At 39.8% G+C, this 11,871-nt stretch overlaps 1 non-coding gene across 1 annotated transcript; it reads left to right on the top strand.

Moving 5' to 3' along the window:
• The first annotated feature begins 756 nt into the window (after window positions 1-756).
• On the top strand, window positions 757-828 carry trnag-ccc (transfer RNA glycine (anticodon CCC)). The gene has a single exon. It is a non-coding gene; the product is annotated as a tRNA-Gly (tRNA).
• The last annotated feature ends 11,043 nt before the right edge of the window (window positions 829-11,871 follow it).

Genomic DNA, 11,871 nt, shown 5'->3' with positions numbered 1-11,871 from the left:
TTGTGCTGTAATAATGAGTCCTATGTCTGTTTACATTGTGGCTATGAATTGATAGAATATTATAGTCTGTCAAGTGGCTAAATCACAAAAAAATGTAAATTACATGTCATCGCCTATGCCAGTGGCATTATTTCTGTTGTAATGGGTTGTATCAGTTACATGTTCATACATAACTAGAACAATAATGCTCCAGCTCCATGGTTGGTCCTTACAGAAGCTCATTGCTGTTTGGTCCAATCAATGAAACAGCCTCCTCACTTCACCTGCCCAGCCTACTAATCCAGTGTCCAAATCAGAAGAGCCTTCTGATGTTGTCATGGACACTAGAGATCCAGGTTTACATCGCGTTTTCTAATAACAGTGATTCTTTTAACCCTGACCACAATCTTTCTATAATCTTAAACAACTAGTTTTAGTGCTCTAGCCTTAAAGACCATGTCCCTACTTTTGATATGGACCATTGGAGCATCACCTGAAATAGCATCCCTAAGGCAGTGGCGTACCAAACATACGTTGTCATGGTTACACTAATAAATGTGGTTAAGCTTATTGAACGCCCTTGGTTTGGTTAAATCTAGGCACAAAATTGCTTGGTTAGGTTGCAGGAAAGATCATGGTTTGGGTTAAAATATGTACTTCCTTAGGTCAGAGGATATTTTGATTACTTGTGCAGCCCTATTAACCAGGCATGTAAAAGTTATGGCGTGCTGTGTTGTGTTCACTACATTTGAAGAAACAGCAATGCCTTTCTTCCAGGCATTGGTGGTATAGTGGCAAGCATAGCTGCTTCCCAAGCAGTTGACCCGGGTTCGATTCCCGGCCAATGCATGATCAGATTTAATATTGTCTGGAAGTGTTGACTTCTTAAATCAGTAGTGGTATAGTGTTTAAATACTGTCAAGACTTGTATGCAAATTAGGATATTGTGTCTGACTAAGTACCCACTACATTTCTGAACGTGACTGCTTCCTGTAAAGCCAAGAAACTAGGGATTCACGTAGCCTGTTTGTTACAGGTTTTCCTCTTTGTATACGAGCATTCATCCATCTTCTAAATATGTATGGTTAATCCTTTTCAGGGGTAGACTTGGGCAGATTAGTTTAGTATTGAAGCATGCTGTAGCAGAAAGGAAGAGAAACACACTTGGGAGGTCACTAGTGCATCAGTTTCAGAACCATATTGCCTGGCCGGGAACCGAACCCTAATTCTATACTTTGCTCCTTTCAGTTTTCCCTTTGCAAAAATGTCTAACATCCTGTTTTCACTTTGTTAATATGGGGTGTATGAATTGAAATTATTTTAGCTTAAGGTTGCAACAGCAAACCGTGAAAAACGTGGAGGAGTCTGAATACTTCCGAATGCACTGTATTTTGTTTCCACTTACATCGGCCTTATGTTGCTAAGCTTTCCTCTAGAGTTTTAGGTCCTAATTTTACAAAGTATACATATAGGCATATATACTCTGTGTGAATTTTCCATCTTACACCCCCATACACAGTCAGGTCCAAATGTCTGAGACCACTTTCCCATTCAGTTGAATGGGAAAATCTACTTTAGAAAACACACACGCACGCACGCACGCACGCACGCACGCACTTGGCACGATGGGATCAGAAAATTGCTTTGGTTCATAGCAACCGAGGCAGACATATCTATCTATATTATATCCATAACTGCAGCATTTGCAGATAGATGGGCCCTGGCTTTTATTTTGATAGCACATAAATGGACAGAACCATCTAATGCATGTCAAACAGCATCGTTTCAAAACATGATAACAAAATGAAACTTGCTGTGAGGATGTGAGCAGTAGTGGACATAAGTTCGTAGAGAAGACGTGATGCTTGTAGTACATTAAAGACAGCATATGCAAATTTCATTTATTTGCTTTCATCTAGTCAAAGTTTGTTTGGATTCTTCAGCACACACTATTATAGAAATGAATCATGCCCAACAGAAAAAAATCAGATGTTATTATTTCCCTTAAATTTTCTTAATTTCTTTTTTATTATATTCGTAAAAGAAATGCAGAAGTACTACACAATTTCATGTGAGACCTGTGATAATGAGTAACAGCAACATTTTAGACTTAAGCAGTCCTTGCATAACTCTGTTTTGGTCGCCTGGCATTCCTAATGCAAACCTGAGGGAAAAAGTCATAGTATTCTTTTTTAACTTTTAACCAAGCGATGTGTTGAGTATTCAAAGGTATTTTTGTGCTATGATGATGTTTGCTTAGGGCAAAACCAACATTTAAATCCAATACTTTCACAGTCTCCTATTTTTCACTGCCCTAGCCTAGGGCAAGTCAGGGCAGTAGATGGTGCAGCCTGTAGAAATAATGGATTTAAAAGTTTGTTTTGCCCCAGACAAATATCTTACCACTCCAGGCAGACTTTAAATATCTGTTGAATGATAAATATACCTTTGAAAGTGCAACCCAATGCTACATAACAGACCAACATTTTGATTTCCCCACAGTTTGCATAGGAAACGCTATGCAACTGGATCATGTAGTAACGAATGGAGTATTGATGTTACGAATGTAGGTAAATATCAGCCAGACAGTAATCTGAGATGCAACTCTAACCACAATCTTTGATCGCCAACCCTCTTTAGGGACCTTTTCTCACTGCTCTCCCTTCAGTAAGAGCTGCCTACAATAAGGAGGAATGCAGTGAATTATACAGAATAATTATAGAAGAAAGAGGCACAAAGTTCAGGAGCCACTTTCCATGTCAAGATAAAGTGCAAAATGAGATCACTGGGACGTCTATAGAGGGACCTGGAGGTAACATACCCAGCTTGCATGTGACACAAAAATCAATTATATCAGCAGATTTGGCAGCCGATGGACCACAGCAGATGTGAGCAAAGGTTAAATGTCAAAGCACTGCAAAACATTCACTTGTTGAGGGAGATCCATACGCAGCAGGGTATGAGCTCCATGTCATTAAAGAGCTCTGAGAAAGGTCAGAGGAAAACATGAAGTCACAATCTATGTAGCTTCGAGGTAAGAAACAGCCCATCAGACTGGATCACACATGTCTGTAGACGCGGTCTTTACCACGACAGAAGATCCTTATTACAGTAACAGTCAATGTCAGGCATTCAGCAGATGCTCTTATCAAGAAGAGACAAAGAAGGTAAATGGAAGTACCTATTAATCCAGATCATCTAAACCACTTTAATTTTCAGGGACTACATTGGTCTGGAAGTAGACTTTCTTAACTTAACTCCTGCATCCCTTCCCCTTCCTCTTCCATTTTGGTGATATCCAGGTTTGAGTGATTTCATATATATATATATATATATGAGTTTGAGTTTCATACATGTGTAACAAGGCTGCAGAGTCAGAACAAGTGTATCGTATCAAAATATATGCACAGAAAACGGCAGGTAAAAGTCTGTTGTTTAAATCAGACAGTTAGGGAAATAATTTTACTGTTTAATAATAATAATTTTCTCTTCAAGTAGGTTCAGCTAGCCTGAGGATTAGTAGATTAGAATTAGAATTAGTAGATTGTCTGACTGCTTGTGTTTACCTTTTTAGTAATGTCCAGGTTTAACAAATTCTCTTAAAATCCACCTGTTGAAATACTGTAATATTCAAGCTGTTGAGACAATGGTTATATGCAACTTCAAGATCTAAATTGTTGTCATCCACAGTGCGTCTCCTTGTGTTTTGTCTCAAGATTTCAGCAACATGTGGGTATTTGTACAGTTTGTTCTGCAGCTGTATTTAAGCAAAGCAGAAGTAAAAAAAAAAAAAAATCATATCCAAAAGTTTGCTTGTCATAAAAGGAAAATACACAATACTTTGCAAGACGCTGGGTGCTTGGCAGCTTTGCTTATTAGGCTAGACATGAGAGAAAAGAAAGCTTAAAAGAGACTAGCACAGTCTGTATTTAAAACACATTTGAAGTCTGTTTCCCTACAGTTCACTGTGTGGAATTCCCTTATTGGCAAATGCGCGTGTCTCATAAATTTGGAGAGAGAGAGAGGAAGAGAGAGAGAGGGAGAGAGAGAGAGAGAGAGAGAGAGAGAGAGAGACTTGGAATGGGAAATGGAACTCAAAGGAAGGCAGAAACAACATTTCACAAGAGAAAATTTCTATTTTTACATTAAAAATGAGCATTCAGGTCTCAAACATAAAGCTTTACAGCTGACTTTTGATCACAGCAAACACAATACACACAGACACACACACTATATAGCACCACCACAAAATAATTTCCTCAACACAGCTTTAGTGAACTGGATGGCTAATTTCATTGTCCAACGATTGGCTGAGCTGAATGCTGGCAGAAGAAGACGACGACGATGTAATTAGCCATTTTACTATCATGTCTGACCACAGGAAGCCTAATTGTTTCTGCTGACAGCACAGACAGCAGGTCGGGGGAGAAACTGAACACCCATTTGTTACAGTCCCTCGTTAACATGGGGTTAAATGCTGAAAAAAATCTATTACCACCCCATGCAAAAAAATCTATATGATTTACATATATGCAAATTGGGGCAGTTTAACCTTAAATGGTAATTAGAGTCTTCACGAGATGGTTGTGATAAGAGGTATGTTTAGCATATGTAATGACTAACTGGAATAAATCTCTTTAAAGGGTCTTAACCCCTGCGGTACAAGTGATGAGTATGATCCAGTGCCATTACACAAGATGAAGAGCGCTTTATGTGTCTCAAATTGGTTTCAGGCCCAAGTGGACCATGAATCCACAGCAGGAGGGGTTTGTCTCCTCTGGCTCTTTGTCTGACAGCTGGTTGGAGTGACCATTTTTGATATGCTAGGGTATGTTGTATAGTATAACAAACATAATCATTTGCATTATTAAAATGATTTGAAAATTAGGCTCAGAAAAATACATTTTATTTAGTATTTTTCCCCTTTATTTATTTATTTGTTTGTTTTGTATGCCCAGTTGCCCATATCACAGCTCTTTGTATTTCTTAATTGCCTTCATATCTATGATGTCGGTACTGTACCTCAGTCCTTTGATATTACGACAGGAATTGGTTGGTATTTAATTTGGTATTCTTTCCATGTTATTTGGAGTTGTGGTATCTATTGAGTCATTTATATCGCTACATACGATGAACATACAACATGTGTGATTTCTGAGCATTATAGTTCATTATTAATTACATTATAAAACAATAGTTTGACAAAATAGCTCCACTTACTTGCTCTTTCCAAAGCTTTCAACGTCACATCCCTGATCAGCATTTGCTCACTTGTCGTGGTGTTGGTTGAGTTGATCGGGGGGGGGGGGGGGGGGGGGGGGGGTGTCCTCCTACACAAAGCAGAACATCTCGTTAGTCAAGAGGTTTGAGGCAGGTTCAGGATGTTTGGAGGATGGGGGGTTGGTCTCTGTGCGGTACATGATCATCAGTTGGCTGCAGCAGAGGTAGCAACAACACGCAGCTCATGGAAGCTACAAGCGCCCAGTTGCCCCAGTATGCATCAAAAGTCAAACCTCAGTCAAATCTGAACACACAGGCATGATACACACATTTGTAGATTCAGTGTAACATACTCTTTCAAACACTTTCAATGTAGCTGTTGTACACCATGAATAAACCATAAATCTGCTTAGATGTCAGAAACAAAGATGCTCCTTATAATGCCAGAATTTGCCTAAGGACCATCATGTTTTTAAGTGTAATTCAGTACAACAGGAACCCAGTGATAGCTGCCCGTACATCTATGGGTATACTGGAAACATGAACTGTAGTAGTTAATTCGATATTGTAATGGTGGCAGTTGACCAAAACATAGACAAATATAGTCTTTAAAAAAGACTTTCTATATATATTTTAACTTCACACAGTGTGTCTTGGCCATTTTTCCATTTTTGACAGAGAGGCATATTTACTAAGATTGTTGCTGTCATGCATTCACTTTAATATGACCAGTTCTAACCCCATTGGGAGACAAAAGACTTAAGCCTAACCATTTTGCTTAAGGCTACAAGTTGGACTGCAATGTTTGGGACAATTTCAATCTCTGCTGTAGCTGTAGCATAGCCTATGTGATTGAAAAAGCTATCTGGAAAAGCGTTTATGCTAGTGGGAAAATCGTTAGCCGCAGCCTTGCTAGCGACAAATCCTTTATTTAATCTTTTGTTTCATTCGTTCTCTGCAGACCGAGATAAGCTGGATGTGTGGGCTATGCACAGACTAACCCTCTCAGCCATTACATGCCATGACTACTGGCCAAATCTGGAAAATGATGGTGGTGGGCGAGCTAGCTGGTTTTGGAGGGCAGTCTGTTAAAACACTGGAGGTTGGATGGACAAAGATATTAAGGAGGATAGCTGAGAAAATATGAAGAATCTGTGAGTGTAGTCTAATCAGGTTAAGATTTCTGCATATAAAGCTGCCTTAATCATGAAAATCTTATGAGAAAATACGTAGTATAGAGATGCAGTTCAGGCTTTTTGTCATCCTTCGCTGAAAAAAAAACATCTATTTTTGTAAATTACTTAAAAAGCAAAATCATAGCTTAAAGCAAGGCCACATCTTTCAACTTATGATCTGTTTGCAGATTTGCTCTGAATACTTGGAATTGATCATGCTGTCAACTCTGCAGCACAACATTGTCACAACAATTCTCTCTCATATTGACTGAAATCTCAGTGGCTCCACAGTAATCTTATCCAGCTCCTATCTTTTAACAGTGGCAAAAAACTTTGGGTAAACTATTGAAAGCTACTTTTCCAAGAGATAAAATGAGAGACAGTCAATCCCAACAGAGGATGGGAGAGATGAGGAGACAAGATGTGTCAAGTTCCTGTAAGATATTGAAGTGGGTCTAAATTTGTGTTACATATGGAAAAAAAAATTTTAAAATTTCTACAGCCTGAAAACGCAGTGAAAATCTTCAACATCTTCCTAAACATTATTGTGCACATTCTTATCATTTCAGTCTATTCACAAACAGGCAATCACATACAAACTTATGCTCAATAGTAGCTAGTATACACCTGACTAAAGTGATTTGATTGACCCCAAATAAAGTTCAGCTGTTGTAGGATTTTCCTGACATCTTCTTAGTTGCATCCTACTGCAAAAGCCATGGTTCACAATGAGATTCCAAAGCATGAGTGGGATCTTTTTGTTGAAAAGGTATTGATTAGGAGTGGGGTACAAAATAATTCCCAGAACATTAGATATACCAAGGAGCACAGGGAAGACAATCATCAACAAGTGCAGAAAATATGGCACAGCAGTGACATTACCAAGAACAAGATGTCCCTTCCAAAGCTGATGAAAAGACGAGGAGAAAACTGGTCAGGGAGGCTGCCAAGAGGCGCATGGCAACATTAAAGGAGCTGCAGGAATTTCTGGCCACAAAACCATGTTCTTCATATGTCTGGGCTACGGGGTAGTGTAGACGGACAAAAGGCTTTTCTCACAAAGACAAACATCCAAGACCGGCAAATTTTGCAAAGAAAAAAAAAACAAACATCCAGTCCCCCAGAACCACGTGGGAAAAGGTGGTCTGATGAGATCAAGGCTAAACTTTGTGGCCATAATTCTAAAAAGGTATATTTGGCACAAAAACAACACAGCACGTTACTTAAATAACACCATACCACAGTGAAATGTGGTGGTGCCAGAATCATGCTTGGAGCTGCTTTTCTTCAGCAGGAACTGGGGCTTCAGTCAAGATGGGGGGAATTATGAACAACTCCAAACACCAGTCAATTTTGGCGACCCTCAGGCATCTGCTGGAAAGCTGAAGATGTAGAGGAAATTCACCTTCCAGTATGACAACGACCCTTCTTTGCCATAAGAAGATTAAAGTATTGGAATGGCCTAGCCACAGCCCAGAACTGGATCCAATTGAAAATCTGTGGGGTGACCTGAAGTGCGCTGCGCACAGGAGATGCTCTCGCAATTTGACATTTCTGCAAGGAAAATTCTGAAATGATTCATCTTGTTTTTTACATCACAAAACCTGCCATTTTGTCAGGGATGTTTACATATTTAATATCCACTTTACATTCTAAAATCAGGCAGACATCAGTTGCAGTGGAAGAGAAGAGCCAGACTCATTCGGGCTTTAGGCCTAGATGGACGGGCCTTGGCCTCAGGTCACTGACTCCATGTTTTTCATTTGGAGCCCCTATCTTGGCCATTCTCCAGTCTTTATTTTCCATTAGGAAGAGAAATGCCTGTACAAGAAAAGTGGAAGGCGAGAGAAAAAGATCGCAATACACACACACACATACACAGCGAGAGTGGAAAGGCGGAGAGCAGAAACACTGAAGACAAAATGGCTTTCATTCGCACAGCAGTGGAAGGCCAGAGGTCCCTTATTTTTTCTTCATTCAGTTGTTTCTCTTCACTTCTAGCCTCCTTTCATCTCCTCTGCGAGGCATGTGGTTGTGCACCGTGCTTTCAAATCATATAAAAGATGTTTACACAAGTCTCTGTGATAAGCTTGTTTTGTGCAATTGTATGCAAATCTACTAAACCCAGATCACTGCAATGAGAAGGAATACTTTCATGAGCACACACAGCTAGGGACTTAACATGTCAAGTTACTCCAACACTCACACACAAACACAGGCATGCATAAACTGTTGTGAATATGAAGTGGAAAAAAATAATCTCTTATTCTGGTTATGAGGTGCGTGTGTCTGTGTGTTTAGCTCATTTTTGTGGATGTGTTTGCGCTGTGCAGGACCGTCAGCATGCAGCGACAGTGATGAATAAGCGTTATTAAACAGGAGACACAGGCCCGGTGGTGTCATTAATCTTCATCCCTACTGGCACCATCACAGAACTCACTCCCTGTCCGTCCTCTGCAACATCTACACATTTCATTGTCAATAACACAAAGAAGGCAGAACTGGTTGCCCAGCTTGTGATTGGGTTTCGGTGTGGCTCTTTAACCAAAATGAACCATCTGTGGGGTCACAGTGAGACGTAATAGGTGATTACATTCCACTGGCATCAGATGACTGATGGGACAAAGAGAGAGGATGACACCTTGTCCGGTGGCTCAAAATTAATCACACTCTGCTTAGGGTCGATCCACAAGTCTATTTTAGCGAATGAACTAGCTCTGAAAAGAAATGTGAACTTTTAAGAGGAGGCTTGCTGACAGTGAGTGTCGTACTGCAGCTTCTGACATTACACTTAAAACAGGATAAAGACATTCCCTGTCTGGTTGCTCCTCACATGGAAATAAAGACTGGGATGAAGAGAAGGAGGTTGAAGAAAAAGTGATGAATCATCAAGCGGTCCTCTTTTATCAGTACCTCAAATCACCAGGTGGGAGGAAGAGAGGAAATAATGGGGTATGTGCAAACTCAGAAATACTGAAGTAGTCACAGTGTTGTACGTGCGCAGACACACGCACACACATTTAAAATAGTCTGTCATTTCTCTTAAAATCATTTTCATGCTCTCTCTCTCTCTCTGATCAAAAAAAAAAATCCCACACTCTGCCAACATGTACCACTTTATATTTACTGAAAACTATGTTTAGGTCATTTAAACTTAAGTGTGTACATATGTGTGTGTATATATATATATATATATATATATATATATATATATGCATGTTCACAAACAAAAAATATATATCCATATACCCACAGACTGTAAATAATGATGGATATAGCCACCATTATGTCACTCATATGTTTCTGAAGGCCAGTTTTGAAGCTCGGGCCTGCTACGCTGTCACCATTTTAGCAGGTCCCACTCTGCCCAACTCTGGGCTAATCCCATCCAAAAATGAGCCAAGAGATAGGGTGTGAGTGGTACTCAGACTTCGGTGCATGCCGGTGTAATAACTGTGGCAAGCATATGCAGCCGTTAGCATTGTTAGCACAGCTGGGTGTCTTGCTCAAAGTTTAACCAGAGACAGTAGAGATACCGAGAAACTTTTTTCATTGCTTAACAGTTACAGATTATCAGCCTATTAAATTGACATGACTTTGTACTGCGCTGAACAGATGTTGTTAGTAGATGAAAAAAAACAGCGGCAAAAAAGGCGCAAATGTATCTGTGTTGTATCGTCTATTGTTGTATTCTTTTGGCAGGGATAAGTAATCCATAAATTAGTGTTAAAAATGCCCGAGCTTTGTGCAGCAATAGGCTGTAATAACAAGAAAAACGGATCTGTCTTTTCTTTCCCAGGGCTAGATTTTAATATTAGCTTCTGTCACATTTCATGCCAGTTGCCTTGGCGTGAGGGAGGGGTTGAGGGACAGCGCCTACTTAGGACACCGGAACTGTGTCCCATTTCATACCACTGGTGCTACCTGTAATGCGGTATCATCCGTCTAGACTAGAGGATCTTTGGTTTAACCCAAGGCTAGCTAACTAAGCTAGCAAGCCGGGTATGCTGAGCACAGACACCGATACCTGCTAATTAATACTAACATATAAATAAAAATAGTTGAATTTCACTGACCTTAAAACAGGAGCACAAACTTTCTCACGTTCTGTTAGTCCATTAACCGCACAGCAAGCCGTGTTATTTGCCTAATATTTGATTTAACAACCCTCCACGAAGCACAAACACGGTCGACAGGTCACGTTCAGTGATTCGAATTAGCTGAGTGATGACGTCTAGCGACAGCTAACTGACACGACAACCACCTGTCACTTAAAGCGGCCACACCTTTAATTATGCTTATCTTTAAGCCTCAATAAAGTTCGAACGGGGGAGTTATATATGCATTCACTCACCATACAGTTCTCATGAAGGGGAGGGACTAAACAGAGCCTAAAATCGTTTTAATATGGGAGTCTATAGGGATTGACTGCTTTTGGGGCCAGCATCAAAAACCACAACAACCCCTGTTCAATTCTGACAGGGGAACTTTTGTTGCTTGCGATACCTTTCTCCCTGCATTTCCTGTCTGTAACGCTACTGTTATAATTACATAAAGTCAAAAAAAAAAAAAAAAAAAAAAATATATATATATATATACATATATATATATATATATAACTAAATTCCCACATTATCAAAGGAATATTAAAATAAACACAATTTTTATGATAATTATTTTGCCTAATCCATAGTTTTAAAAAAAATCAATCTGATGAATACTGATGAGGGATTTTCCTTTTTTTATTTATGTTTTAGCAGGCTGCAACAGAGTAAAAGGCGAAAACATTTAAGGGGTCTGAACACTTCCTGAATGCACTGTATATGTATCACCATTACTTTCAGCACCTCTACCAGATGGTCACCCACAATGGTGCCTCCCTCCACAGGTGGTGGTACTTTCCCCTTCATTCACCTGTCTCTGCCCTATGATCACAGAACATCTGGTTCCACCAAACACCGTATACTTGTCTCTGCCTAATAAAACTGGCCTGAACCCTGAGGTCATTTCCTTTATTTAACTTTTTTTTTTTCTGCCTCTTTACTGGATGGTGAAAATTGGGGCAGGAAGCAGCAGCAGGAGATGTAAAGGCAAAAAGGGCACCGCAAGGTCACATTCTCCAGAAGCAACAGCACAGTGGACAAAGATGAAGCTGTCATTCAACCATAAAACCACGGTCAAGTCCCAATGTCAGCTGTTGAGATGGAAATGAGAATTTTCCTAAAAGGCCAAATAAATCATCAGCCAGTAATCATTCAGGTGGTGTTAATGTAAAGTTGCAAAGTTGCATGTGCTCCACAAGGCCTGAACCAGCAGCATCATCATTATGCAGCGTAATGGTATATGCATCTAAGAATCATTAAATGTCAAGTTTTAACAGGTGCAGCACGCTATCCACATGAGCTGCATTCCTACTGCTGTTAGTAGATAACATAAACCTGCTGAACCCAGGTTGTGGATTGACAAATGTCTCACAAAGTTCAGTTTCCTGAAAGAT

The sequence above is a fragment of the Seriola aureovittata genome, chromosome 12 (assembly GCF_021018895.1).
Source record: "Seriola aureovittata isolate HTS-2021-v1 ecotype China chromosome 12, ASM2101889v1, whole genome shotgun sequence".
NCBI lineage: Eukaryota > Metazoa > Chordata > Actinopteri > Carangiformes > Carangidae > Seriola > Seriola aureovittata.
Note: the sequence above shows the minus strand (reverse complement) of the source record. Positions and strands in the feature narration are given on the sequence as shown.